Consider the following 7,500-nt stretch of genomic DNA (forward strand, 5'->3'; position numbering starts at 1 on the left):
AATAGTTCGGTCGTCTCACGGCACTGCTTAGTAAATGATGCAAGGCCACATATAGATGATTTATGCGAATGTCCCTATACGTGCTGTAAGACTGGGCACACAACGTGAATCGCACGTCAGCCAGACACTCGAACATGCACCACTCTCGGCCTGCAACGGAGACACACAATACGTAAACATCTGGAATGCGACAATGTCGAGTGCATCCTCTCTGCCACATTGCACCGTCGACACTATGATAACCAGAGCAGTAGGTCCACCTATAAAAGCACAATACCCCACTCCTCCGACAACTACCATTGCTCAATAAATCAACACCACCAACACACATCCTACACAGAGGGGCACCAAATATCATCCCCCGCCCTCGTGTTATACCACATGAAAAATTGCAGAAGTGAGAGACACACATCCGCCAGCCTCTTGCTACAAGCATCGAACCGACGTGACGTATCTGACGGTGACTCAGGCATCCGCGTACTGCCACCACTATCCACCCCCCCCCCTCTCTCTCTGCACCCTTCCCACACAATACCAAATTTAACCAACTTTATCGCTTAACCTAACTGTGGCTGTACCACATTATCGCTTAACCTAACTGTGGCTGTACCACATTATCGCTTAACCTAACTGTGGCTGTACCACATTATCGCTTAACCTAACTGTGGTTGTACCACATTATCGCTTAACCTAACTGTGGTTGTACCACATTATCGCTTAACCTAACTGTGGTTGTACCACATTATCGCTTAACCTAACTGTGGTTGTACCACATTATCGCTTAACCTAACTGTGGTTGTACCACATTATCGCTTAACCTAACTGTGGTTGTACCACATTATCGCTTAACCTAACTGTGGTTGTACCACATTATCGCTTAACCTAACTGTGGTTGTACCACATTATCGCTTAACCTAACTGTGGTTGTACCACATTATCCCTTAACCTAACTGTGGTTGTACCACATTATCCCTTAACCTAACTGTGGTTGTACCACATTATCCCTTAACCTAACTGTGGTTGTACCACATTATCCCTTAACCTAACTGTGGTTGTACCACATTATCCCTTAACCTAACTGTGGTTGTACCACATTATCCCTTAACCTAACTGTGGTTGTACCACATTATCCCTTAACCTAACTGTGGTTGTACCACATTATCCCTTAACCTAACTGTGGTTGTACCACATTATCCCTTAACCTAACTGTGGTTGTACCACATTATCCCTTAACCTAACTGTGGTTGTACCACATTATCCCTTAACCTAACTGTGGTTGTACCACATTATCCCTTAACCTAACTGTGGTTGTACCACATTATCCCTTAACCTAACTGTGGTTGTACCACATTATCCCTTAACCTAACTGTGGTTGTACCACATTATCCCTTAACCTAACTGTGGTTGTACCACATTATCCCTTAACCTAACTGTGGTTGTACCACATTATCCCTTAACCTAACTGTGGTTGTACCACATTATCCCTTAACCTAACTCAAGTTGTCCCTTAACCTAACTCAAGTTGTCCCTTAACCTAACTCAAGTTGTCCCTTAACCTAACTCAAGTTGTCCCTTAACCTAACTCAAGTTGTCCCTTAACCTAACTCAAGTTGTCCCTTAACCTAACTCAAGTTGTCCCTTAACCTAACTCAAGTTGTCCCTTAACCTAACTCAAGTTGTCCCTTAACCTAACTCAAGTTGTCCCTTAACCTAACTCAAGTTGTCCCTTAACCTAACTCAAGTTGTCCCTTAACCTAACTCAAGTTGTCCCTTAACCTAACTCAAGTTGTCCCTTAACCTAACTCAAGTTGTCCCTTAACCTAACTCAAGTTGTCCCTTAACCTAACTCAAGTTGTCCCTTAACCTAACTCAAGTTGTCCCTTAACCTAACTCAAGTTGTCCCTTAACCTAACTCAAGTTGTCCCTTAACCTAACTCAAGTTGTCCCTTAACCTAACTCAAGTTGTCCCTTAACCTAACTCAAGTTGTCCCTTAACCTAACTCAAGTTGTCCCTTAACCTAACCCACGTTGTCCCTTAACCTAACCCACGTTGTCCCTTAACCTAACCCACGTTGTCCCTTAACCTAACCCACGTTGTCCCTTAACCTAACCCACGTTGTCCCTTAACCTAACCCACGTTGTCCCTTAACCTAACCCACGTTGTCCCTTAACCTAACCCACGTTGTCCCTTAACCTAACCCACGTTGTCCCTTAACCTAACCCACGTTGTCCCTTAACCTAACCCACGTTGTCCCTTAACCTAACCCACGTTGTCCCTTAACCTAACCCACGTTGTCCCTTAACCTAACCCACGTTGTCCCTTAACCTAACCCACGTTGTCCCTTAACCTAACCCACGTTGTCCCTTAACCTAACCCACGTTGTCCCTTAACCTAACCCACGTTGTCCCTTAACCTAACCCACGTTGTCCCTTAACCTAACCCACGTTGTCCCTTAACCTAACCCACGTTGTCCCTTAACCTAACCCACGTTGTCCCTTAACCTAACCCACGTTGTCCCTTAACCTAACCCACGTTGTCCCTTAACCTAACCCACGTTGTCCCTTAACCTAACCCACGTTGTCCCTTAACCTAACCCACGTTGTCCCTTAACCTAACCCACGTTGTCCCTTAACCTAACCCACGTTGTCCCTTAACCTAACCCACGTTGTCCCTTAACCTAACCCACGTTGTCCCTTAACCTAACCCACGTTGTCCCTTAACCTAACCCACGTTGTCCCTTAACCTAACCCACGTTGTCCCTTAACCTAACCCACGTTGTCCCTTAACCTAACCCACGTTGTCCCTTAACCTAACCCACGTTGTCCCTTAACCTAACCCACGTTGTCCCTTAACCTAACCCACGTTGTCCCTTAACCTAACCCACGTTGTCCCTTAACCTAACCCACGTTGTCCCTTAACCTAACCCACGTTGTCCCTTAACCTAACCCACGTTGTCCCTTAACCTAACCCACGTTGTCCCTTAACCTAACCCACGTTGTCCCTTAACCTAACCCACGTTGTCCCTTAACCTAACCCACGTTGTCCCTTAACCTAACCCACGTTGTCCCTTTGCCTAACATAGTTCACTGCTCGGAATCTCTGGTGTCGTTGTTATCCTCATGTAGATGTCTTGCGAGTGTTGCTTACTTTCCACATATTCCCGCTATCCACTGTCAATTGTACTGCAATAGGACTATATCGCCCCCCCCCCCCTCCCTCTGTCCCCCTCTTTGTGTCTCTGTCCTCTCAAGCTGGTCGGTCTGGCGTTTGAGTGTTAAATGAGCCTCGCAGCTGTTCAGTTGCATTCAGATGTCGACGCCCTCAGTGTACGTCGTGGTATGGTCTGTGTCCATTGTCCGCTGATGTCGTACGCGTAACCCACACGCTGTACCGATCATCGGTCGTTACGTACAGAGTGAAGTAGTGTGATACGTGTGACCGTACGCTGGCTGTGCCCAACGGTGTCGAATCTCAATTTCCATATGATGTGCTCGATGCTACTTGTCTCGTCTCCCAATAACAGCTAGGTTGCACTGTGGTACGCCGTAGAGGCGTGTGGGAGGAACGTACGAACGCATTGTATGTCACCCTGGGTCGCTGGGGGTGGTGGTGCGGTGAGTCAGGTCAGGTCAGGTCAGCGTGAGCCGTCTGATGTAGTGACGCGTGTATTCCGACTTTGTCGTATTGCCTCACACAAAGTGCTACCCTGGTGGACCGCGTTCCATATCTGGGACATGCCGCAGATGCCGGTTGACAGTGGATCGCGGAAGGGACATCGCATACGTGCGCGGGCCACCTTCCACGTGTTCTCTTCTGCACATGTCGCAGTGTGTATGTGGTCTGATGTAGCGTGTCGTGACACATGACATCCTGGCATGCAAGAATTGTTGAATTCGCAAATGTAGGTGGACATCTACGTTTACTGCCCAAGATACGCAAATGAACTGGAAATCCGTTGTTGAGCGGTTGTTCACGCTGGAGGTGAATCTGTGATGGCGACGATCGGTACAGCTATTAACCGGTTGTTTCAGCGGTACCCGCCACATCCACACACGTGACTAGGCCCATGTGGGTATGAAGCGATACGCGGCGGTGGCTTGGTGGGACTGTTCCCGGCCGGTGAAGGGGGGCCGCCCGGCGTGTTGGCCGCGCGCTGCGTGGGCGCACGCGCAACAGGCGGCTGGTGGGGGGCGCCGAGTGGCAGGAGCGCCAGCCGACGGGCCCGGCAGGCGGCGCAGCTACGCTGCGGCGCACCCTGCACGCGGCGCCTGGCGGCCAAAGTTGGTTCAGCCGAGCCCGGTGCGAAGCGCGGTGGACATCTGCAGTGTGCTGGTCTGATTGAGGACTGTGTGCGTTGAGGATGCGCCGCCGCCTGGCACTCGGCGCCGCGACGCCGTCTGCTGCTCGGTCGCCCCAGCGGTTCTCGCAGGTGGTTTGTATCGCAGTTGTGCGGACGTGTTGGCGCGTGCGCTGTGCTGGGAGAGTTCGCTTCTGCACCCAAGTGGGGCTTTGCCCTTGTGTGGCGCTGGCGTTGGAGCTGCCGGTCACCATAGGTGGCGCGTGTTGTCTCCCGCCGGCAATGCCACGACAGCACGCTCCCGGGCCTCTGTCGGCAGCGGCAAGCTCAGTTGGGAGCAAGGGTGTTCTCACTAAAACCGTCTACTCGCCTAACTCCGGGCGATTGCGCCTCTCTCGAAACCGACCAAGTACCTAGGACGGCGCTGCGCGCCGCCGGGACCTGAGAGGGTTTCGAGGTGTATCGTGCAGGGGAGCTCGGCCTCCTCCTGTTTGCAGAATAATTGAGCGGACGCTTGCGTGTTCGCGCGGGCCCCCGGGACACACTCCCGGGCGGCCGGCTGCTCAGCTCTAGTTGACGCAGCTCCCTGGTTGATCCTGCCAGTAGTCATATGCTTGTCTCAAAGATTAAGCCATGCATGTCTCAGTACAAGCCGCATTAAGGTGAAACCGCGAATGGCTCATTAAATCAGTTATGGTTCCTTAGATCGTACCCACGTTACTTGGATAACTGTGGTAATTCTAGAGCTACTACATGCAAACAGAGTCCCGACCAGAGATGGAAGGGACGCTTTTATTAGATCAAAACCAATCGGATTGGCTTGTCTGGTCCGTTTGCCTTGGTGACTCTGAATAACTTTGGGCTGATCGCACGGTCCTCGTACCGGCGACGCATCTTTCAAATGTCTGCCTTATCAACTGTCGATGGTAGGTTCTGCGCCTACCATGGTTGTAACGGGTAACGGGGAATCAGGGTTCGATTCCGGAGAGGGAGCCTGAGAAACGGCTACCACATCCAAGGAAGGCAGCAGGCGCGCAAATTACCCACTCCCGGCACGGGGAGGTAGTGACGAAAAATAACGATACGGGACTCATCCGAGGCCCCGTAATCGGAATGAGTACACTTTAAATCCTTTAACGAGTATCTATTGGAGGGCAAGTCTGGTGCCAGCAGCCGCGGTAATTCCAGCTCCAATAGCGTATATTAAAGTTGTTGCGGTTAAAAAGCTCGTAGTTGGATTTGTGTCCCACGCTGTTGGTTCACCGCCCGTCGGTGTTTAACTGGCATGTATCGTGGGACGTCCTGCCGGTGGGGCGAGCCGAAGGGGTGCTTTCGCGTCCCGAGGCGGACCCCGTTTAAATCCTACCAGGGTGCTCTTTGTTGAGTGTCTCGGTGGGCCGGCACGTTTACTTTGAACAAATTAGAGTGCTTAAAGCAGGCAAGCCCGCCTGAATACTGTGTGCATGGAATAATGGAATAGGACCTCGGTTCTATTTTGTTGGTTTTCGGAACCCGAGGTAATGATTAATAGGGACAGGCGGGGGCATTCGTATTGCGACGTTAGAGGTGAAATTCTTGGATCGTCGCAAGACGAACAGAAGCGAAAGCATTTGCCAAGTATGTTTTCATTAATCAAGAACGAAAGTTAGAGGTTCGAAGGCGATCAGATACCGCCCTAGTTCTAACCATAAACGATGCCAGCCAGCGATCCGCCGCAGTTCCTCCGATGACTCGGCGGGCAGCCTCCGGGAAACCAAAGCTTTTGGGTTCCGGGGGAAGTATGGTTGCAAAGCTGAAACTTAAAGGAATTGACGGAAGGGCACCACCAGGAGTGGAGCCTGCGGCTTAATTTGACTCAACACGGGAAACCTCACCAGGCCCGGACACCGGAAGGATTGACAGATTGATAGCTCTTTCTTGATTCGGTGGGTGGTGGTGCATGGCCGTTCTTAGTTGGTGGAGCGATTTGTCTGGTTAATTCCGATAACGAACGAGACTCTAGCCTGCTAACTAGTCGCGTGACATCCTTCGTGCTGTCAGCGATTACTTTTCTTCTTAGAGGGACAGGCGGCTTCTAGCCGCACGAGATTGAGCAATAACAGGTCTGTGATGCCCTTAGATGTTCTGGGCCGCACGCGCGCTACACTGAAGGAATCAGCGTGTCTTCCTAGGCCGAAAGGTCGGGGTAACCCGCTGAACCTCCTTCGTGCTAGGGATTGGGGCTTGCAATTGTTCCCCATGAACGAGGAATTCCCAGTAAGCGCGAGTCATAAGCTCGCGTTGATTACGTCCCTGCCCTTTGTACACACCGCCCGTCGCTACTACCGATTGAATGATTTAGTGAGGTCTTCGGACTGGTACGCGGCATCGACTCTGTCGTTGCCGATGCTACCGGAAAGATGACCAAACTTGATCATTTAGAGGAAGTAAAAGTCGTAACAAGGTTTCCGTAGGTGAACCTGCGGAAGGATCATTACCGACTAGACTGCATGTCTTTCGATGTGCGTGTCGTGTCGCGCAACACGCTACCTGTACGGCAGTGGCCGTGCGCCGCGTGCGGAACCACGCGTGCCTCTCAAAACTAGCGGAAGTGTTGTTGTTGTTGTTGTTGTGTGGTACGAGCGCTGAAGCTCTGGAGCGGCTGGCCTGCGGTACCTGGCGCCTGGCGCCGGTTTTGAATGACGTTCGCCCGAGTGCCTGTCCGCTCCGGTGTGGAGCCGTACGACGCCCATCGGCTGTGAGGCCGTTGGACACAAAAAAAATAGTGGAACAGGGGCCGTCAGACGCCTCAGTCCCGCAAATGCTACTGTCTTGAAAGAGACAGTGGGAGACTGAAAAGGAAAAGATCACCCAGGACGGTGGATCACTCGGCTCGTGGGTCGATGAAGAACGCAGCAAATTGCGCGTCGACATGTGAACTGCAGGACACATGAACATCGACGTTTCGAACGCACATTGCGGTCCATGGATTCCGTTCCCGGGCCACGTCTGGCTGAGGGTCGGCTACGTATACTGAAGCGCGCGGCGTTTGTCCCGCTTCGGAGACGTGGGAGTGTCGTGGTCGCCTGTGTGGCCGGCCGCGTCTCCTTAAACGTGCGATGCGCGCCCGTCGCCTGGCGGTTCGCATACCGGTACTTTCTCGGTAGCGTGCACAGCCGGCTGGCGGTGTGGCGTGCGACACCTCGTACAACGACCTCAGAGC

General features: G+C 51.9%; 3 non-coding genes across 3 annotated transcripts in view; all 3 read left to right on the forward strand.

The window, feature by feature from the left end:
* Nucleotides 1-4,881: 4,881 nt before the first annotated feature.
* On the forward strand, nt 4,882-6,774 carry LOC126334053 (small subunit ribosomal RNA). Its single transcript, XR_007564547.1, has one exon. It is a non-coding gene; the product is annotated as a small subunit ribosomal RNA (ribosomal RNA).
* Nucleotides 6,775-7,145: 371 nt separating this feature from the next.
* LOC126334062 (5.8S ribosomal RNA) lies at nt 7,146-7,300 on the forward strand. Its single transcript, XR_007564555.1, has one exon. It is a non-coding gene; the product is annotated as a 5.8S ribosomal RNA (ribosomal RNA).
* Nucleotides 7,301-7,488: 188 nt separating this feature from the next.
* LOC126334055 (large subunit ribosomal RNA) overlaps nt 7,489-7,500 on the forward strand; it is a 4,222-nt gene continuing 4,210 nt past the window's right edge. Inside the window, exon 1 of the ribosomal RNA XR_007564549.1 lies at nt 7,489-7,500. This exon is cut by the window's right edge and continues 4,210 nt beyond it. This is a non-coding gene — a ribosomal RNA (large subunit ribosomal RNA).

The sequence above is a fragment of the Schistocerca gregaria genome, unplaced genomic scaffold (genome assembly GCF_023897955.1).
Source record: "Schistocerca gregaria isolate iqSchGreg1 unplaced genomic scaffold, iqSchGreg1.2 ptg001693l, whole genome shotgun sequence".
NCBI classification, from domain to species: Eukaryota; Metazoa; Arthropoda; class Insecta; order Orthoptera; family Acrididae; genus Schistocerca; species Schistocerca gregaria.